This window comes from Eriocheir sinensis, chromosome 33 (genome assembly GCF_024679095.1).
Source record: "Eriocheir sinensis breed Jianghai 21 chromosome 33, ASM2467909v1, whole genome shotgun sequence".
Taxonomy (NCBI): Eukaryota; Metazoa; Arthropoda; class Malacostraca; order Decapoda; family Varunidae; genus Eriocheir; species Eriocheir sinensis.
Window position 1 is genome coordinate 7,976,251 of NC_066541.1, and position 22,083 is coordinate 7,998,333.

The 22,083-nt window shown below is 43.9% G+C and overlaps 1 long non-coding RNA gene across 1 annotated transcript; it reads left to right on the forward strand.

The window, feature by feature from the left end:
- Nucleotides 1-5,294: 5,294 nt before the first annotated feature.
- LOC127006675 (uncharacterized) lies at nt 5,295-21,509 on the forward strand. The gene is made up of 2 exons (XR_007759692.1): nt 5,295-5,456; nt 13,091-21,509. It is a non-coding gene; the product is annotated as an uncharacterized LOC127006675 (long non-coding RNA).
- The last annotated feature ends 574 nt before the right edge of the window (nt 21,510-22,083 follow it).

Genomic DNA, 22,083 nt, shown 5'->3' on the forward strand with positions numbered 1-22,083 from the left:
TACTACTTCTACTACTTTTACCTCCACCTCCACCACCACGACTATCACACGACTACCATCACCACCGTTCCTGCTAGCATCACCTTTACCGCCACCACCACCACCACCATCACCACCACCACCATCATCACCACCACCTCCTGTCATCATTACCTCACCGTCGCCAACACGTTTAAGTCCATCACTGACACCACCGTTTTCACCACAATCATCAAAACAGTACAACGCAAAATAACAACAACTCTTTATATTAGGAAGGCTTATATTAATCGGCGTTGTTGTTTCCTTATGTGAGTGTCAGTCTGTTTATGCTTAGGGCTCGTTGTTAGTTTGTTCTATATATTTGTTTTAATTATTACTTCATATATACTGATTTTTTTTTTTTTTAATTTGTCATTATTCCTCGTATCGTTGCCCTCATTGATTGATTGATTTGTAACTTTTCCATGCATTATATTCCTTATCATTTATTTATTTCAAGTTTCAGTGTCTCATCATCATCATTCATCACATTTCCTTTTATTATCCCCCGTTATTCCTTCTTTACGCTCTCTCTCTCTCTCTCTCTCTCTCTCTCTCTCTCTCTCTCTCTCTCTCTCTCTCTCTCTCTCTCTCTCTCTCTCTCTCTCTCTCTCTCTCTCTTCATCATTATGCTTACGTTATGGCGTCTTCCCCATGGCTTATATTTATCGTTATCTATCGTTGTTTTCTTTTATTGCTCCCTGCCATTCCTTCCTAAGACTCTTTTCCTCATTATGCTTTCGTTACGTCCCCTTCCCCTTGGCTCATATTTACCGTTATTCCTCGATCCGTGCCTCGTCTTAGTGTTCCTCCGATGCTCTGATTCCTTGGCGTGCTTTACGGGGCAACATTCAGGAAGCCAATGTTACGGCGTCCGAGTTATGTGCTTTGTAATGTTTGCTCGGAGTGTGTCATTTGAGAGTTGGAAGAAGAGGAGGAGGAGGAGGAGCAGGAGGATGGTCAGGTAGGAGATGCTGGAGAATGAGAGAACGGTGACGAAGATTTGGAAGAAGAGGAGGAATAGGAGCAGGAGAATAAAGTAGAAGGAGAAGCTGAAGAAGGAGAGGACATTGACGAAGAGTTGGAAGAAGAGGAGGAGGAGGAGCAGGAGGACTGTCAGGTAGGAAATGCTGGAGAAGGAGAGGACGATGACGAAGAAGAACAAGAGGTAGACGACAATAAAGGTGATAAGGGTAATGATAATGAAGAGTAAGAAAATGAACAAGAGGAAAAAGAAGAGAATGAAAAATGGAAGAGTTATGATGTCGGTGAAGAAGGAGGACACAAGAACAAAAGAAAAAAGACGATGTTGATGAGGAAGAAGGAGGGAAAAATGTAGATGGAGGAGGAGGAGAAAGACGTGGTGACTGTGTGAATGTTCAGTTGTTCTGGTGATAAAGATTCAGAAACAGGAAGAAGAAGAAAAGGAGGAGTAAGAAAAAGAGGAGAAAATATACGACTTAAGTAGAAGACCAGAGTTAAAAAAAAAAGGAAAAAACAAAAACAAAATGGAATACATAGATCACGCAGGAGGGAAAAAAAGTCAAGGGAAAAAAATATAGGAAAAAGAAGATAAATAAAAACAACAGGAAACATTATGAAGGTGATGTGAGATAAAAAAAAAAAAAACATAAATCATTAGTAGGAAATATGATATAAATATTGTATAAACTTTGACCAAGGCCGGAATCTAGATGTGTATTCTCTCTCTCTCTCTCTCTCTCTCTCTCTCTCTCTCTCTCTCTCTCTCTCTCTCTCTCTCTCTCTCTCTCTCTCTCTCTCTCTCTCTCTCTCTCTCTCTCTCTCTCTCTCTCTCTCTCTCTCTCTCTCTCTCTCTCTCTCTCTCCCAGTACTCGAGATAAGGGTGTTGTGCTCGGCCTTATCTCCGTCACACCTTGATAAGATACCTTTGGATGCGCAGGTGAACGACTCATCTCATTAGCGTCCACTTTGATGTGAGAGTCAGCAGATGCTTTCGTTTTTTTCTCTTTCTTTTTTTTCTCCTTTCCTTATTTCCTTTTTTATTTCTTCTTTTTTTTCCTGTCTTTTTTTGTGTGGGATTTTTTTTTTTTTTTTTTTTGTGTGTTTGTGGGGGGGGGGCACACACACACACACTTGGTTTACTTGGTCGTGTTATTTCATGCTTCTCTTTGTTTCTTTCTTTAATTCTTTCTTTCGTTCTTCCTCGCTCTCCCTTCCTGTTGATTTCTCGCTTTCTTCCTCCTATCAATCTATCTATCTAACACACACACACACACACACCCACACACACACCGCCGTAATCTTTCTCAGTCTCTATCTCTATCACCTCCTCTATTCACCTTCAATCAATATATCTCATTATGTAATCACGAACACTTAATTTCCTCTTCCTCACCTGGGTAGTCAGCTCGTGTCTCTTTCAACGTCTGTCTGTCTGTCGGTCGGTTTGTCTGTTTGTCCACCCTGCCATTCATAAACCATCTTTAAGTCTGTCATTATATCTCGTTAGGCCTTGATCCTCCTCCTCCTCCATCGCTACTCTTCAGGAAACGCTTTAAGTACGGGATTAGCTGGGAATTATCTGTATTATACCTTTACTTCTCGATATCTTCCTGGTCTTGTCTACGTACCGGTGTCTGTATTACATATTTTCTGTATTATACATTTACTTCTCGATATCTTCCTGGTCTTGTTTACGTACCGGAGTCTGTATTACATATTTTCTGTATTATACATTTACTACTCGATATCTTCCTGGTCTTGTCTACGTACCGGAGTCTGTATTACATATTTTCTGTATTATACATTTACTACTCGATATCTTCCTGGTCTTGTTTACGTACCGGTGTCTGTATTACATATTTTCTGTATTATACATTTACTTCTCGATATCTTCCTGGTTTTGTCTACCTACCGGAGTCTGTATTACATATTTTCTGTATTATACATTTACTACTCGATATCTTCCTGGTCTTGTTTACGTACCGGAGTCTGTATTACATTGCACAATCTATTTCACAGTCTGTAATATTTTCCTCTATGTTACCTGCAAAAAAAAAGCATAAGAATAAGAGTTTTATCAACGAAATTTCAACATCGCTTCGCTAGACAGTCTGCATTTTTATCTGTCAGTTTTCTTCCTTACTATGGCTCCACAGTTTCAGGTAATTGCTAACTTATATTTCCTTTCCCCTCTTACATCTCAACGGGAAGTGAACAAGTATCAGGGTATCAGGAGGGTATCAGGACACCTCTCCTCCCGAAATTGACCCCTCTTTCGGCCACCACTTTGGATTCTTCTTAGGAGCAGCGAGTAGCTGGCTTTTTCTTTTTTTTTTGTATTATTGTTTCCTTTTTTTGTGCCCTTGAGCTGTCTCTTTTGTTGTAAAAAAAAAGATTGATCATGTTTGGTATGCTTAGTGTATCTTCTTATCTTCCCTTCCTCTACGTTTCAGTCTACCTCACCAGCTCGTCAACCTCTTGTCCCTCGCCCTGTCAAAAGTACAGACATCAAAGAATTGTTTATACGTCCATCTATACCTATCACTTCCTCCCTGTAAGTATAGTCACACAAACTCTTATATAAGGCCGTATCCTTAAACGTTTCGGTTCCCAATCACACTTATTTGACAAGGCTTTCGTCGAAGTTTCGGCCATTTCCATGGATAGCTTAATGACCCTGGTGGTAGTCTGACCCTTCCTCTGTGCCATGAACGTGAAAAACACTCATTAGAACCGAATTGATCTTCTTTTTGGCCTTCGGAAATAGTTAATGAGAGGAATAGAAGCGTCTGATAATATCAACCTCACCCCTACGGAAGCACAGACATCCAATATTGTGTTTCGTATCTATATAACATTCACTAATTATCCTTATCAGTCTGTTACACATTCCTATCATTCCCTTCTCTCTCCGCCCTTCAGATAACAAATAGAGCTTAACTTTTCTCACTTATCTTTCTGCTTCGTATTTATTTTAATCCACTTTTTTACACCCTTGAAATGCCTCCTTTGCTGTAAAAAAAATTAAAAATTGTTCTCCTCACTTCCTATCGTCTCTGTATCCACTTGATACGTATAGTTAACTTTATAGGGGCAGTGTTTAGCGGTCTTTTTTCTCATTATTCCTTTTTTTGCCCTTGAGCTTCTTCCTTTACTGAAAAAAAACATTCTTATAACCACAATTTTCGCTCACTCCCGCCCACAAGAAGCGTGCATTAAATGGCCGTGCTCGGAACTCTACCATTTGTGTCTTTCCTCCCTCATTGTTTTCTCTATTTACTGATCACCTTATCTCCGCATCATAACCTTTTTCCCCCATCCCAGTAACTCATACGTACCTTCCCTCCTTTATCTTCCATAGTTTCAAACCTTTCGGCCCTCCAGCACACAAGGCTTTCGTAGGAGTTTTAGGCATTTCCAGGGGTAGTGTAATGGCTCTGGTGGTAGTTTGACCCTTCGTCTGTACCATGAACCTAAGGAAACTCTCATGAAAACCAAGTTACTCTCCTTTTTGACCTTTGGAAATAGGTGATGTGTGAGGTGGAAGCATCTGGTAGTAGTAGTAGTAGAAGTAGAAGAAAAAAAAGAAGAAGAAGAAGAAAAGAAGATAATAAAAAAATAACAATAGCGAAGAAATAAGACGAGGAAAAAGGAAAAGGACACGAAGTAGAAGAAAAGAACAAAATACTACTATCACTACTACTACTACTACTACTACTACTACTACTACTACTACTACTACCTCTGAAGCGTGTGTGTGCTGGATGTGTTCGCGACTCTCTCTTTGTATCTGAGCGTAATCATTAGTTTCTTCATTCTCTCATCAGTCCACTTTTCTAACTCGTAATATTTGCACCTTGACTTATTTATTAGTTTCTCCATACACTTATCCATCCCTTTCTGTAACTTACAATTTCCTTTTTCTCGTCCACAGGTATTGGCACTACGGAACGTCCCCACAACTCTGCTATTTGCATCTTACCATATTGATTATATTTTCCTATTCACTCATCAGTCCATATCCGTAACTCATAATATCCTTTCTCTCTTTCACAGGAACAGTACTGGTGTTGTGTGTGTTCCTAACTTTACTATTTGCATCTTACTTTAGCGCTAATTTTATGCATACACTCAAATGTCCACTCTTGTATCTCATAACTTGTAACTGCCAACCTTAACGATTATTTACATTCTATTGTAGCTCATAATATTTACATCTTAACGACTATTTTCCTGCACTCCAAAGACCAGCCCCGTTACTCACACCCTCCAATTCTCTCCCCGGCAGGAAGCGTATAGGTACTGGGTGTGCTCTCAACTCTTTCCTTACTACGAGAATGGGGAGAGGGTGAAGCCTTGCCGAAGTTTCTGCCATGCTGTGGAGCAGAAGTGTCCTTACTTCCTGCCCAAGTATAAACCTGTGGCCGGAGAACCAACCTTCCTCTGTCAAGGTGAGGACTCGACGGGGACTGGGATTTCAACTGGGGAGGCTTTGTTTTCTTTTATTTTCTTGTAGTTATTGTCTTTATTATGTATTTCATCGCTTCCTTTGCCAGGTGTGTTGTCTGTGTCTACTCCTCTGTGTCATCTACTAGTACCTTCACAGTCGTCTTTTAATTGACTTTCCTCCTTGCTATGACATGAACTATTTAACTTCTACCTTGTTACCGTCTTCCCTCAAGTGTACATTCTCCTTCCTATGACTTAAACTCTTTTCGGAGGAAAGTATCAAAACAATAATTCTTCCCCTTTGTGTTAACTCCTACCCTGTTACCGTCTTCCCTCAAGTGTACATTCTCCTTCCTATGACCCCTGTTACCGTCTTCCCTCAAGTGTACATTCTCCTTCCTATGACTTGAACCCTTTTCGGAGGAGAGGAGTATTAAAGCACTTCTGGTCCAAAACTCGATGGAGCTCTTTGACAACTCCCCTTCTATTCGTAGCAGCATCATAGCACGTTTTCTTTATTCTTTTGTCTGCCACCTTTGCTCGTAAAGAAAAAAAATATATCCTTGCCATAGTTAAACCTCCATCACTGTATTATGTTCTCACCTGAGTTTGTTACGTGTTACCCGTTGTCTTGTGTCACCTGAATTTTGTTGCCTGGTTTATGTTCACCTTCTGCTCGTTCTCGTTAATTGATTCTTACCTGTATCCCAATTTTTACCTGCCTGCCGCCGTCACCTGATTTCCGTTGCCCGCGTTAATTTGCCTGCTTGCCTGTCTCACCTGCCTGCTGTGTCACCTGCTGGAGGATGTCACCTGCTAATTAGTTAAGGTACGCTGCGTGGTGTGGTAGTAACAGTAGTAGCAGTAGTAGTAGTAGTAGTAGTAGTAGTGATAGTAGAATTTTGTTCTTTTCTTCTACTTTGTGTCCTTCTTTTCCTTTTTCTTCGTCTTACTTTTTCGTTATTGTTATTTTTAATCTTCTTCTTCTTCTTCTTCTTCTACTTCTACTTCTACTACTACTACTACTACTACTACTACTACTACTACTACTACTACTACTTCCTCTTTCTCTTCCTCTTCCTCTTCCTCCTCCTCTTCCTATTCATGCTGATGTATTTACCGTTTATCAAAATCATACTATCGATATTCCTCCCATCGTCACCACCACCACCACCACCACCACCAAAGTCGACAGGTCATTAGCGAGCACGGACGAGGCTGCGTTAAGCACTACGTCAATTAAGCCGTAAACACAATGCTCATATATCATTAGAGGGTATGCTGCTGCCTCGCGCTCTCCCTAGACAGCTGCGCCCGTGCGTGTGTGTCCTTGTTAACAACGGGGGCAGCAACAGGAGGGGAGCAGGAAGGGAGGGGCGGCGGCAGGGAGGAGAGTGGAAGGGCACAGGGTGAAAATAAATGGTAGCGGAAAAGTCAAAGGGGAAGAGTGGGGCAGCAGCAGAGAAGGGTGACGGAAGGGAGAGGAAGGGTTAAGGGTGAGAAAAGTCAGAGGAAGAGTACGGGAGTAGAAGAAAAGGGTGACGTAAGAGAGAGGAAGGGTTAAGGGTGAGAAAGGTCAGAGGAAAAGTACGGGAGTAGCAGAGAAGGGTGACGTAAGGGAGAGGAAAGGTTCAGGGTGAGAAATATCAGAGGAAGAGTACGGAAGTAGAAGAGAAGGATGAAGTAAGGAAGAGGAAGAGTGAAGGAAGAAGGGTGAGAAAAATCATAGAGGAAGGGTATGGCAGCCACAGGAAAGTAGGGTGATACAAGGGAGAGGAAGGGTGAAAGGAGTAGGGTGAGAAAAGTCATAGAGGAAGGGTAGGGGTGGCGTAAGGGAGATGAAGAGTGAAGGGTGAGAGTAAATGGTTGGCGGAAAAGTCACAGGGTCAGGATGTGGCAGCAGCAGGAATGGGTGACGCAAGGGTGAGGAAGGGTGAAAGGTTTAGGGTGAGGGTAAAGAGTAAGAGGGAATGTCATAAATAATGTTGTCAGTGTTATGAAAGAAAAAACAGGAAAATACATATAAGGTGAAAATAATGGAATAGCAGAAGGAAAGTATGAAGTTTTAGGAAAGGAAGGGAAAGGAATCTAGCTAATGGGAAAGTTTTAAAGGATAGTGTGTTAATAGGACAAAAGAAATAGGAAGACGAAGAAAAAAAACTATGGCGAAAGGTAGAGTATGAGTGTGAAGGAAAAAAACGTGACTATATAGAGGAAAGTAGAATGAAAACCGTAACAAGGAAAGAACAGTTATGAAAAAGAAAGATGGAATATGATACAGAGTGAGGAGAAACGGGACTAGACGAAAATAGAATGAAGAGAGAAATAGCAGGACAAGAACAAGAGAAGAAAAAGAAAAGAGAAGAAAGAGGTGGAGGAGGAAAAGAAGAAGAATAGGAAGAGGGTTTTTGCTGTTCGATAACGTCCCCAACCTCTTTCACGTTCTTAGTCTTCGGCAAGGAGAAGGAGGATGGCGAAGGTTCAAATGTTTCTATAATAACAACTGAGTACATCGATGACAAGAGAGAGAGAGAGAGAGAGAGAGAGAGAGAGAGAGAGAGAGAGAGAGAATGATGACTAATATAGTGAATACGCATAAAAAGAGAGAGAGAAAAGATATTCCAAATAGCAGAAAAAGACGAGAACAGGAAAAAGCAAAAAACTAAACAAAAAATATAAAACGAACGAAAATAAATGGAACAAAGACGATGAAAAAGAAGAGAAAAAGAAGGAGAAAGGAGGGACTTTGTGTAGAAGGAGAAATAGAAGGAATATGAGAACGAAAAGGACAGTGAAAGAAAGAGAAATCGGAGAAATACTTGAATAAAACCAAGGAGAAGCAGAACAAGAAAGAACCGAAGAAAAAGAGGAGGAGATAAAGGAGGGGAGGAGGAAAAGGAGGTACATGAAGTGGGAGAGAGAGAGAGAGAGAGAGAGAGAGAGAATAAAAATAAAGGAGAAAGAAAATGAAGACAAGAAGGAAGAGAGTAAGGAATTGGTGGAGGTGGAAGAGAATGAGGAGGAGGAGGAGGAGGAAGAAAAAGAGAAAGTCGAAGGTAAAGGGGAGGACGAAGAAGGAGAAATAGGAGGAAAAGGAGGCGAAAGAAGAAGAGCAATAGGAAGAGAAGAGGAGGAGGAAGAGAAGGAGAGGGGGGGAGGGGTCGCATATCGCAGGGGTGTGGGATATCTCTGTGATCAGGCTCAGTGTGTCGGTCAAGGAGACTCACGAACACACGTCTCTCTCTCTCTCTCTCTCTCTCTCTCTCTCTCTCTCTCTCTCTCTCTCTCTCTCTCTCTCTCTCTCTCTCTCTCTCTCTCTCTCTCTCTCTCTCTCTCTCTCTCTCTCTCTCTCTCTCTCTCTCTCTCTCTCTCTCTCTCTCTCTCTATCTCTATGTATATTCGTTTTTTTCACACTTTTTATGCTTATGTCCTCTTTATTCATGTCCTTTTTTTTGCATCCTGTTTGTTCTCTATTTTCCCCAACACTTTACGGTCATAATTTTGTCTCATTTATAAACCTGTCCTTTTACCCTTTATTTCTTACCCGAGGCATGTGTTAAAAGCAGAATATTAGCTGGTTGATGTTCGTGGGAAGGTTTTATATGTGAGTGCGTATGTTTTTGGTCTTCAGTATCAGCCAAACAGGTAAGAATAATTACTTCTATGGCAAATACTTGTTTTATTTTAACGAAAGACAAGTAAGATGTACGTGCATATATGTTTGTGACAAAGACGATAGTGGAGATGGCAGTAGTTGTAGTAGTAGTAGTCGTAGTAATAGTAGTAGTAGTAGTAGTAGTAGTAGTAGTAGTAGTAGTAGTAGTAGTAGTAGTAATAGTAGTAGTAGTAGTAGTAGTTGTAATGATAGTAGTAGTAGTAGTAGTAGTTGTTGTAGTGATAGTAGTAGTAGTAGTAGTAGTAGTAGTAGTAGTAGTAGTAGTAGTAGTAGTAGTAATAGTAGTAGTAGTAGTAGTTGTAATGATAGTAGTAGTAGTAGTAGTAGTTGTTGTAGTGGTAGTAGTAGTAGTAGTAGTAGTAGTAGTTGTTGTAGTGATAGTAGTAGTAGTAGTAGTAGTAGTAGTAGTAGTAGTAGTTGTTGTAGTGATAGTAGTAGTAGTAGTAGTAGTAGTAGTAGTAGTAGGTCTTCAAACGAAATGTTCCTCTGGCGGTTAGTCTGCATTTGTCAGGCCTCTCCTGATTGCCTGGCTTCCTCTCTGGCTGAAATAAACTTAAATGAACCACGTAACACTTCAGATAGAAGCTTAAGTAGTGACTCAAAAGTAAAACTAAATGTATGGGCATGGAATGAGGCATGTTTTGACACCCTGGAATGTTGTCATTACCCATCACGGGAGCCGTCAAGTAATGTAAACGTGGTTGGTTGTGTCCGTAGAGTTTTTGCGTCACAGCGTTGGTAACGGCTCGCCCGTAACACACTGTTTTCTTGCAGGCGTTGGAAAGCCATCGCAGTCTGTTGGAAATCTTGCTGAAAAACCCTCTGGTGATTAGCTTGCCGATGCTGAATTTGGCAAGAAATTTACTAAGACTTAGTGTTGATGAACTACGTAATTGTTAACTTTTTATGTATAACAGTATCAACCAAAACAGTCTATCTTGTACAAGAGGTGCGCTGAGGCAAATAACATAGAAAGACCGAGACCATGTTTAATTGACAAATAACCTCCATGAAACCCAGAGTGGAATCCAGCCAATCAAGAAAGGCCTGGCAAACACTGCCAGGCCGTCGAAATAATACTTTCTTTGAATAAACAAAAGTAAACACGCTTATTAATAAATGTGAATGATGGTAGCAATGATAGTAATGATAATAATAGTAAAAACAATGTTCATAATGTAATTATAATAATAATGATAATAATAATAATAATAATAATAATAATAATAATAATAATAATAATAATAATAATAATAATAATAATAACAAAAATAATGATAATAATAATTAAAAAAAAAATAATAATAATAATAAAAGTAATAATAACGATGCTACTCCCAATACTACTACTACTACTACTACTACTACTTATAATAATAATAATAATAATAATAATAATAATAATAATAATAATAATAATAATAATAATAATAATAACAAAAATAATAATGATAATAATAATAATAAAAAAAAAAAATAATAATAATAATGATAATAATAATAATAATAATAATAATAATAATAAAAGTAATAATAACGATGTTACTCCCAATACTACTACTACTACTACTACTACTACTACTTATAATAATAATGATAATAATAATAATAATAATAATAATAATAATAATAATAATAATAATAATAATAATAATAATAATAATAATAATAATAATAATAATAATAATAATAATAATAATAATAATAATAATAATAATAATAATAATAATAATAATAATAATAATAATTACTGTGGTATTAGGCCTATTTATATCAAAGAAACTTTTTTTTTATAAGAGACACTAATTACTTGTTCAGCCCAACAGACGTCTTAGTAAACTTTTTAATACTTGCTCACACCACTAGAGTGTGAAGTGTTGCGTTATTCACAAAGCGTTAATAATTTTCATCGCCTTTAGTCCACTTCCTCCATCGGCATAACACTTCCCCCCCCCCCCCCCCTCTCTTTTGGTCCTCCCACTCCATCTCTTGCTCCCTCTTGCTTCTCTGTGCTATATCAGCGCTTTTCTTTTGTTATTTTCATATTTTTGTTTGTACTTCTCAGCGTGTCATTAGCTTCCATTGTTTTTTTTCTCGTCTATTTTATCTTATTTTCTTATCATTTTCTCCTTTTCGTTGATTCTCGTTGATGTGTCGTTCGCTTTCATCTCCTTTCTCGTATACATTGTTTTTTTCTTTTTCTTAGTTCTTTTGTTACTGTCGTTTGCTTCCATCTCCTTGTCTTTCTCTTTTTACATATTTCCTTTTATTATTTTCTCGTTTGCCCTTAATTTGGAGTTTACTTCCTTTTTTTATTTTACTGTTTTATCTGATTTTCTCATATTTTTAATCCTGTATGTTCGTCGTCCTTCTTACCAGTACCATTTTTTTTCCTTTCCTATATACCCTTTCTTGTCCCTTTCTCTCTCGATGTCATAACTTCTTTTGCTCTATCCATTTTCCTTCTCTCTGGTCCTCCCTTCCTTTCTTTTTATCTCCTCTTTCATCCCCTACTCTTCCTTTCATTACTTTTAGCATTCTCCTTTTTTCTCTTTTTTGTTCACATTATCTATCAGTCCTTCATCCTGTTTTCTTACTTTTTTCTTTCCTTTCATTGACGTCATAACCTCCTCGAGAGAGAGAGAGAGAGAGAGAGAGAGAGAGAGAGAGAGAGAGAGAGAGAGAGTCTAATTAGAGAGATTCAAAGAAGACAGTGAATCAGGTGAGAGAGGAAAAAATAGCAGTAAACAACCCTTACCTCTCATACTGCGGTGGAAACACACACACACACACACACACACACACACACACACACACGTGACAAATCTGTGCACTGGCAGGAAGATTTTTTGTCCTCTCATTTTCTTCTCTTCCTTTTCTCCTTCTTCTTCTCCTTCTTCTTCCACATATGCACAATGTTTCTTGCTTCATGATTTATGCTTCTTTTTCTTCTTTTTCTTTTTCTTTCTTCTTCTTCTTCTTCTTCTTCTTCTTCTTCTGCTTCTTCTTCTTCTTTTTCTTCTTCTTTTCTCCCTCTTCTTCTTTTTTCTTCTTTCACTTTTTCTTCATCTTCCACACGTGCACAAACAGAGCCTTTCGAAGCGCCGATGACTCAGACCAAAGCATCCTCTGACCTTTATCACAACTCGGCTTAACCCAATAACAGGCTTTGCCCCCACGCCGACGCAGAACACGGCTGGGAAGATATCATAATAACGTAGGGAATAGGCTGGTCTCCTTCCCCTCAGTGTCTCTCCTTTTCCACCTTTCTCTCTCCTTTCTTCTTTCCTTAGTTCCGCTTCTCCTCCCATCTCTTCCACTTATCCCCTTCCTCCTTTATCAGAGACCGAGCTTCCACACCACTTAGAATCCCTTCCTTCTCTCCCTTCTTGATCTCTCCTCTACTTCCTTCCTTCTTCTATTTCTCAAACAGTTCTTCCTTTCTTTTCCCTTTTTATTTATTTCCCTTCCTCTTCTCTTGGTTTTCTTTCCTTCTCGTTCTCCTCCCTTCATCCTCTTTCTCTCATTTTTTCTTTTCTCTCGTGATCTCTCCTTCTCGTGATTTCCCTTCCCGCTCTCTTTTTCTTTTCACTCCTTCCTTTTCTCCTCCTTTCATTCCCCTCGTCTTACTTTTTTTCTTTCCTCGTGATCTTTGGTTCTCATAATTTCCCTTGCGCCTATCTTTTTTTCTTTTCATTCTTTCCCTTTCTCCTGCTTTCATTCTTTTCATCATCCTTCTTTTCTTTCCTCTCGTGATCTCTCCTTCTCGTGATTTTTTTTCTTTCTCACTTTACATTCTTTCCCTTTCTCCTGCCCTCATTCTGCTCATCGTCCTTCTTTCCTTCTCTTGATCTCTCCCTCTCCTTCCTTATGCTATCATCTCTCCAGCAGTCCCTCCTGTCCTTCCCTTGCTCCCTCCCGCCGCCCCACACGAGGCCTAACGTCCCCTTGTGTTTTCAGACCCAAACATCGGCGAGTTGGCGGAGCAGGAGTCTTCGTACGGCAGCGACTCGTGTTGTTACTACCCGTGCTCCCACGAAGAACGGATGGGCCATCTGCTGGAGTCCTACGACCAGCTGCCTTCCCCGACCCTCTGCTCCAAACCCACCTGCAACTTCACCAGCCCCGCCACCACCTCCACCATCACTACCGCCTCCACCTCCACCACCTCCTCCGCCGCTACCGCCTCCGCCGCCGCCCCCAGTGCCGGCGGGAGCCTGTCGCCCCTCGCTCCTGACCCGTCAGAGGCCAACTTAAAGTGTCTTTCAGCCACGGATAATTGTTCACTTCCCTCTGGTCCCGGCCCCACCCCCCCGTTAAGCAGCTCCGGCTGCCCCTTTGTACTGAGAAAACATTGTTGGACTCCTAAAGCGTTATATATATTGTTGTTATATCTAGTGCGGACTGATCTCTGGCTGCCGAGGGGGTTCACCTAGTGACTAACGTCCATGTTGAGTGTTGTGGGGAGACTGCGCGTTCCCCTCTTCCCTCCCCCACCCCCCATGCCCCACGCCCTCCTCCCCCTGCCCCCCCTCCCCTCCTTGCCCCTCACACACACCCAGCCTCTCTCTCCTTCCCTCACGTCATCACTCATCGCGTCGCCCCGCCACTCCGCGCCTCACTCACCCGCCTGTCCCTCCCGACTCATGAGTTACCTTCCACTCACTGAGCTGGTGCCTCAAGCGGCCTCGCCTACACTCCTCCTCCTCCTCTTCCTTCTTCCTCCTCCTACTACTATTCCTACGCCTCATCTTCCCACTAATTTCTCATATTGCTATTTCCTCCTCGTTTTCTTTTCCCCATCACTTCTCTAAAGTCTCCGTTCAAGCTTTTCATCTATTAGGATCAACACTCGGCATTTGCTCCGTTCCCCTTTTTCTTTTTTTTATTATCATTTCCTCTACTCTGCCACTCCCATTTTCTTTCCTCTGCCCCTTTAACCTCCACCGCCACCACCACCACCACCACCTCCACCACAACCTCCACAACCTCCACCACCTCCACCACAATCACCTCCACCGCCACGTCAAGTTACCCTCGTCCCTGGGAAGAGTATGTGTTGTTATCGCTGATTTGTATTTGTTATTACACGAATGCACAGAACTGTATCATTCCCCTCACTTATTTCCCTCACTCATTCCCTCCCTTCCCCTCACCCACACCCACACCCTCGCCTCCCTCCCTCACGCCTTCCTTTATCCTCGTTCTCCAACTCTTACTATCACTAACTCTTCCACTTCACTCCGCCAACTTTCATTCTTTTTCTTCTGCCTCATAATCTCTTTTTCTCTTTACACGCCCCCATCACCATCCCAAACCTCGCGCCTAACCTTCCCCCCCCCCCTTCACCTCCACATACACTCTTCATCCTCCCCACCCCCACCCCCCACCCCGCCCCGAGTGTGACATTGAGGGGACGTCCCAGGATGGGTGACCTTAGTACTTTGTTTGTGATGAATTAAAGTCAAACAAGAGTATCTGTGAGTGCGTCCAAACACCTTCACCCCTTCCTCACCCCCTCACCCCACCCCTTGCAAGGTGTGAAAAATAAACAAAATCTTTCCTCCTCGTCTTTCCTCTCTCCCCGCCGCCCCTCCCTCCCTCCCTCCCCATACCCTTTTCCCCACACAAAAAAAACAAGAAAGTATATATTTAAAACGTATAAACGAGATTATCTTTAACCAAAGAGTTTTTATCTGTTTATCTAAGAGGAAAGAAAACAAATACAAAATATTATCATTCAAAGCTTTTTCGGAAAAGGAAAGAAAAAGGAAATATTATCACTATGACATAAAAGATATAAAATGTAACATATCCTTCAAGATCTTTCTCTCTCTCGCGGCATCACTCCGCCACGCCACAGCCCCGAGCCTTCCCGCCACAGCACCGCACACGCGGGGCCGAGCCGGCGAGGCGGCGGCCCTCACGCACTGATTCACCACGGGCAGCACGAGCAGTCCAGGAACACCGAGAAGACGAGGGAAAGAGAGAAGAGCGAGAGATAGAAAGCGAGGGAGATAGAGAGAGAAAGAGAGGGAGATGAGCTGTGTCGTCAGCGATGTCAAAATTGCAGTCGAGTGTTCCTCCAGCGTGGTTTGGACGAGGCCGCCGCCGCAGGGTGGAAGGTGGAGGCGCTGCCCCGGAGCGGAGGCGGCGGTGGGTGGCCGGCCAGACAGGCAGACAATCACGGTGCCCAGGAGAGAGAGCATCAGGTCCCACACGCTTCATCCCCCTCCCGCCCACTCACTCCACACCTCCCACCGTTTGTTATGCTCCCAGATATATTTTTAGACCGGTAGAGGCGTCGGATAAGTCACGTTGAGGGTGAGTGGCCGGCCGGCGCGGCGTGAGGGCCGGCCCTGCCCGGGAAGGCTTGCCAATCGTACGCACACGATACATCTTTCAATAGGAATAGAGTTGTGGCAATTTATAACTCAATATTTTTCCTAAAAGATGTACTGTATAAGCTATAAAATATTTTTGATAGATTCTTCCAGGAAGAAGCTATTATCGCACTATCCCGTAGACTTGATTTTAAACGAAGTGTTACTTTTCTGGTCAACAGTTTGAAGTCTTGTGTATTTTTTAGGCATTTTAAGGTATTACTACTCATTGTATTAACTCCATCATCGACACAAGTCATGGTATAACATGTTTTATTGTTCTGCGTGTCAGGCATATTTATGAAATTATATTCAGGGGAGAGAAAGCAGTCATGTTGGGATGTTGTGCTGAGTTCAGCGTCACTCTTGGTGCTGTCCAGAGCTGCCTCCCGGACCCTGCCCTCAGTGTTGGCGGCTGACCCCCCTCTCCTATACACCCTGCCCAGCCCAGCCCGCCCCTTGGGGCTCGTCGAGGGTCACCCTTCCCTTCCCTTACCCTCACCACCCTTAGCATTGTTGTCTTGTGTCGCTGATTATCGCCATCACACTCGTGACACTTCCTCTCTTCGTGTGCTGCTCGGCGGCGGAGGGAAGCACAAGCCAAGACTTGTGGACGGACAGCAGGCAACAGGCAACAAGTAGCAGGTAGGCAGCAGTCAGGCAAGCAGCAAGCAGGCGTATAGATTGTCAGGCTTATTCCTGGGAACAAAGCCTGAAAGTTAAACCGTCACGCCTCGAGGCAGGTGTTCGCAGGAAAGAGTTGAAGCTCGTCACGTAAGAGCGGCGGAGGCTCAGAACAAGTAGCTGCGCCTTCCTCTTTCCTGACGTCATCAAGTAAATTTAACCATCGGTGTGTTGTCCCTCGAGTCCTTCCTTGAACACAGGACGCGCGGCAGTCATCCCGGACGGCTGGCGCGAGGGTCACCTCAGGCTTCCGGGGCACCAGGACGTGGCATCAGTCAGAGAGAGACAAGAGGTGCCAAATTGACACACAGAAGAATGTTGGCAACTCAGGGACCATCTCTTCCACCCTTTTGTTTGTTGACTAAAACGCATGTTATCAAATCTGCATCATTTCATCGCCTGGAGTGTGCGGAGCAGCGAGGCGCGCCGGGACGAGTGGGTCAACACAGCAGCTTCTTCAAGACAACTGTGGTTGCCTGCTTGTAACACTCACGTCATCAGTCTTTCGTTTGCCTCCCAGGCCGCGGCTCGGCCACAAGCACAGCGTTATGGGCCATCCTGATGGGAAGGGAAACTTTACCTAAAATATTGTCGTACCTGAGACTTTGGTTCTCGAGTAATTAACTATTACATTAATGGTGTCCAAGTGTCCCTCATCGTGAAGGCAGCGTCCAGGGCCGCCCGCCCGCCGGCTGGACACGTCGTCTGATTGATAATCAAAACACGTGAACGAACGAACGAGTGGTGGCCAGCGATGTGCTCGCCGCCCGCCGCTGTGGTAGAGCGAGTCACGGTGAATAATTCATTCCTTTCTCCAAGTCATGTCCAATCACGCACCCTCATCGTCGCGGCGCTGTTCTCCATGGACCACCGACCGCCACCTAAACACAACCATGATCAAAAGTGACTCGAGGCCGTCCGACAGAAATATGTTGTCCAGAGAAACCCTCCTCCGGCGTGGCCACTCCGGCGCCCACTGCTCGTGCGCCTCGGGGGGCAAGAGAAGGGGCACGTGGAGGGAAAGGGAGTCAACTAAAGCCAGTTTGAAGTGGCGTAGGATGAGGTGTTGTGTCCAGAAGCGTTTTATTTCCATCTCCTGTAATCACCTGCGTGAGACGTGCTGTCGCGGTGCTCCAAAGAGGCGGCGCGGAGAGAGTGTTTGTGTGTGTATGTGTGTGTGAAAGAGACACAGAGAAAGACAAGAGAGTAGCGAGAAAGAGATGGAGGGAGGAATGCAGAAGGGACGCAAGTCGCTCTTTATCAAAACGCCCGAAGCTTACTGACCAGCCACTGAGTGCCTTACCAATCTTGTCTTCGCCGGGGGGCCGCAGCCTCAGATCACGCCCCCTCCCGGCCTAGTCGCAGTAGGGATGGCTGAGTCTATTGCTTCGGGCCGCCGCTCCCCTGCCCCCCCTCCACCACCACCGCTCGTTGCCGCCGCGGCCCAAGGCTCCTCCTCAGCCAGAGTCAAAACCTTTTGTTGCCTCAGTCCCTCAAGACCTGTGTTGTGTACGTTTAGTTCGGGAGGCCGGCGTCCCCGCCGCCGCCGCCGCCGTTACCCCCGGCCCCGTCCTCGCGCACCCTGGGAGCCGCCTCGCCGGTGAGCAACATCCCGCCGGCGACGCAGACGGGGCGGAGGGAGAAAAGGGGCGGGAGGAGCGCGGCCTCCCCTGGGCAGGCACCGAGTAGGGGAAGATGCCGGGCCGGGGTGGGGGAGTATCGACCATTACCTCACAATCCCCATCCTCACCATCCCCTCCGCCCCCCACCCATCCTGCCTCCTCTTCCTCCCTCGCCTGCCTCCCTTCTCTCCGCCTCCCTCCCCCTCGCCCCCACCCGTGTCTATTTCATGTGCAACACGCCATAATTTTCCTTATGAATCCCTATTTCCGCAATGAGTTTGTTTTATTTCGTCCGTCAATGGTTTCCTTATATAAGAAAAGAAAATAAGTTCGTTAATATATGAATAAAATGTTTATATACAGTTACAGAAGCGAGTATTATATATTCATCATCACCCCACACCTTCGCTATTCCATTGAAGGTTCACTTGATCCAAATAAGCTAGTGGTATATTCTTGAGCGAGTGCGTGAGAGAGTGCGTGCATGCGTGCGTGCGTGGGTTGCCAGTTACTCTAAGCAGTGGCTTCATAATGCTATATTTTATACATCTAATTCATTAAAGTAACAGATACCTTAACATCACCCTCCTATCGACCCTTGAGCTTTGGCAGTCTTGGGATGCTCCACCACCACCACCGCCACCACCACCACTACCACCACCACCACCACTACCACCACCACCACTACCACCACCACCCCCGCCACCACCCCCGCCACCACCCCCACCACCACTACCTACATTACAACCACCCGCCACTACTTCCATTTCCACCCCCAACACCACCAACATCACTTCCACAAGCACAACATTCACCACCAGCACCACCACCACCTCCTCCAATACCACCACTCCCCCCCCACACCTCCACCACCACCACACGAGCACTCCCATCACCACAATCACCATCATCTTCGCCACACCCACATCTCCTCCACGTCTTCCTTCTCCCCCATCACCACCACCACCACCACCACGATCACTGGGCAAACCATACCAAAACCGCATCACCACCACTAACACCACCACCACCACCACCAATAGCTCATCACGTAGAAGCGCAGCGCATATACCGGGGATTCCAAGACTGCGCAAGACTCTCGACTTCGCTGGGTATACATAGTCGAAGTCGCCCACTAGGTCCCTCTCAGTCGTGATACGTCATTGTAGCAGCAACGTCAAAGGAAACCAAAGCGTGTGGGTGAAACACAGACCGCGGGCTACCAATGGGGCTCGGCAGGTCAACGCATCCTGACGTGGGCACATTTACCAAACCGCACGCACCATATATATTCGTACTCACCCTAAGAGGAAAGAAAACATCAGTAAATTGAGTTGGGGTGTAAAAGTTTCCTCCTGTCAGAACTAAAGGAATGGCTGTCAGTCCGTTTCGATTTGACAACGGTTAGTTTTTATTCCTCGGCTCGAAATTTAGTTGAGGTATGTTTTCTTCCCTGATGCGTGGACGAATTGGAATTGTGCGTACGAGTTGGCGAATGTCCCCAACTCAAAGTCACGTCGGCGTTCCTTCCTCTCAAACCACGTGTTGTTACCTCAGGCCTAAAGAAAATTGAAGAAAAGAAGAAAAAAAGACGCTGCCGTGGACATCCGTTCTTCAAATCAAAGTAAAATAAAAAATAAAATGAAGTAAAGAAAAATCGTCTGTTCAGTTGTCGCCCCTCGCGTGGACTTCACTTTTATTTCTCCCCACGTGCAACCATTGGCTCTCAACCTCCAAAGCATCACTACTGTTGTTGTTTGTTTGATTGTTTTAACTCTCAAAGGTCTCGTGATGATTCGGGTCTTCGCTTATGATATATTTTTCTCCTCCTATTTCATCATTGGCTCACAACCTCTAAAGCATCATTACTGTTGTTTCTTCGTCTATACTTTCAAAACTCTATGATGATTCGGGTCTTCGCTTATACATTTTCTCCTCCCGTGCAAAACATTGGTTCATAACATACAAAGCACCTTTACTTGTGTTGGTTTATCTTTTTTCTCCAAAGTACCGTGATTATTTGAGTTTCAGAATACATCTTACGCCACCCAAATAAACACTGGCTCGTAACATACAAATCATCCTTACTTTTGTTTAAATGTCTTTGAGCTTAAAAGTGCAGTGATGATTCGAGTCTTCTATTATGATGTATTTTACTCCTTCTTTACAACCATTGGCTTACAACATACAAATCGCCATTACTTCTGTTTGCCTTCTTATTCAAAAGCACCACAAAGATTAGGGACTTGGCTTACGTTCCCGGCCCTCTAAGCCTCTCGTCGGGGTTCAGGTGTCCGTCATCGCTTGTGTTCTGGTGTACAGACGACAGTGGAGTATACGAGGGTTGTAATCTGACTCAATTCAAAATGTCTCACCGTAATCTCCTTCATTTCCATTTTGTGTTACTGAGGTGTTAAGAAAAGCAGAAACTATATACCTACTTACCTACCTACCTACCTACCTAGGGCTCAAGTGATCAAGGACATTTTTTAGCATAAAGCGCAGATAAATCCTTCCGAAATACTATATATTAATGTTCCGAAAGACTCATTGTACACATCCTCAGTTACTATACTATCATGTCCTGAAGAAGAACAACTAACTTTCCTAGTCGATGAAAGTGACACATAACGCACAGTGTATCTCTGGTTAAACCGAGCTCAGTCTCACTCACCCCACGGCCCCCACAGAACACCCCTGCCTCGAACGCGCCCCCGGGACCCCCTTTACTGCTTCGGGGGGCTTAAGGTCACCCCACAGACACCCCCAAACACCATTATGCTTGCTGTGGAGGCTTACGTTACCCAACAGTACTTAACCCGAAACAATCTTCGCCTTGCTGTGGGTGCTTATGTCACCCCACAGTACCTTTAAACACCACAGACATTCTTCACTCTGCTGTGGAGGTTAGGTTACCCCACAACATCTTAGACACCCCAAGACACTTCATACTGCTGTGGGAGGCTAAGATCACCCCACAGCCCTTACACACACCCTTTGGACTCTCTTCACCTTGCTGTGGGAAGCTTAACTCACCCACACAACTCGAGACACTCACAGACCACAAAGAATATCCTCGTCTCTCTACAGCATCTTAAGACAACCAAAGACACTTCACCCTGCTGTGGGAGGCTCAGGTTTCCCCACAGCACTCTAAGACACTCTCAGACCTTGCTAGGGGGACCCAGATCGCCCCAAAGCACCTTTAAAACCCCAACCACACGTTTCACCCCGTTTTGAGGAGTTTAGTTCACCCCCACAGTACTCTTTCAGATACCCACACACACCTCTCAGCCTAGGTCCCCCACAGCACCCTTAGACACCCCCAGAAAACCATTAAACACCCCAAGACACACCTTTCACCCTGCTTTTGGGAGTTAGGTTCACCCCACAGTACTCTTTATGACCCCCAGACACCAACAGACACTCCTCACCCTAGGCCCCCCACGGCACCCTCAAGGCATCCCCAGGGCGTGTGTGACGGAGGGGGACGTTTTGTTGGGGCCCCGGGGACTTGTTACCCTCCCCCCCCTGTTACCTGACTGTGGGACCCACTTGTGGCATCACCAGCTCTGTCTTGTAACATACCCATGACATTTGTTTTGTACGTACATATAGATCTGTACATAGAACAAATATAAATGTTGTTGATAGGACAGTTGAGAAATAAAGAGAATTTTAACAGATTAACTCGAGTGATGTTAATTTGTGCCCCTTTTGCCTTTTGGATTGTTTTTATTATTTTCTTTTTACGTTGCTGCTTTCGCGCGTGTGTGTGTGTGTGTGTGTGCAGTAGTAGTTGTAGTAATAGTAGTAGTAGTAGTAGTAGTAGTAGTAGTAGTGGTAGTAATAGTAATAATAGTAGTAGTAGCAGTAGTAGTAGTAGTAGTAGTAGTAGTAGTAGTAGTAGTAGTAGTAGTAGTAGTAGTAGTAGTAGTAGTAGTAGTAGTAGTAGTAATAGTAGTAGTAGTAGTAGCAGCAGCAGTAACAGCAACTGTAAAAGTATATGTTACCTTAGTAGTTGTGTTAGCGGCGCTGAAAGCGGCTATGGGATTAGGTATGTAAGCATTAGTAGTAGTAGTAGTAGTAGTAGTAATTATTGTTGTTGTTGGACAAATAGTTGTTGTAGTAGTAGTAGTAATTATTGTTGTTGTTGGACAAATAGTTGTTGTAGTAGTAGTAGCAATAATAATAGTAGTAGTGGTAGAAGTAGTAGTAGTAGTAGTAGTAGTAGTAGTAGTAGTAGTAGTAGTAGTAGGAGTAG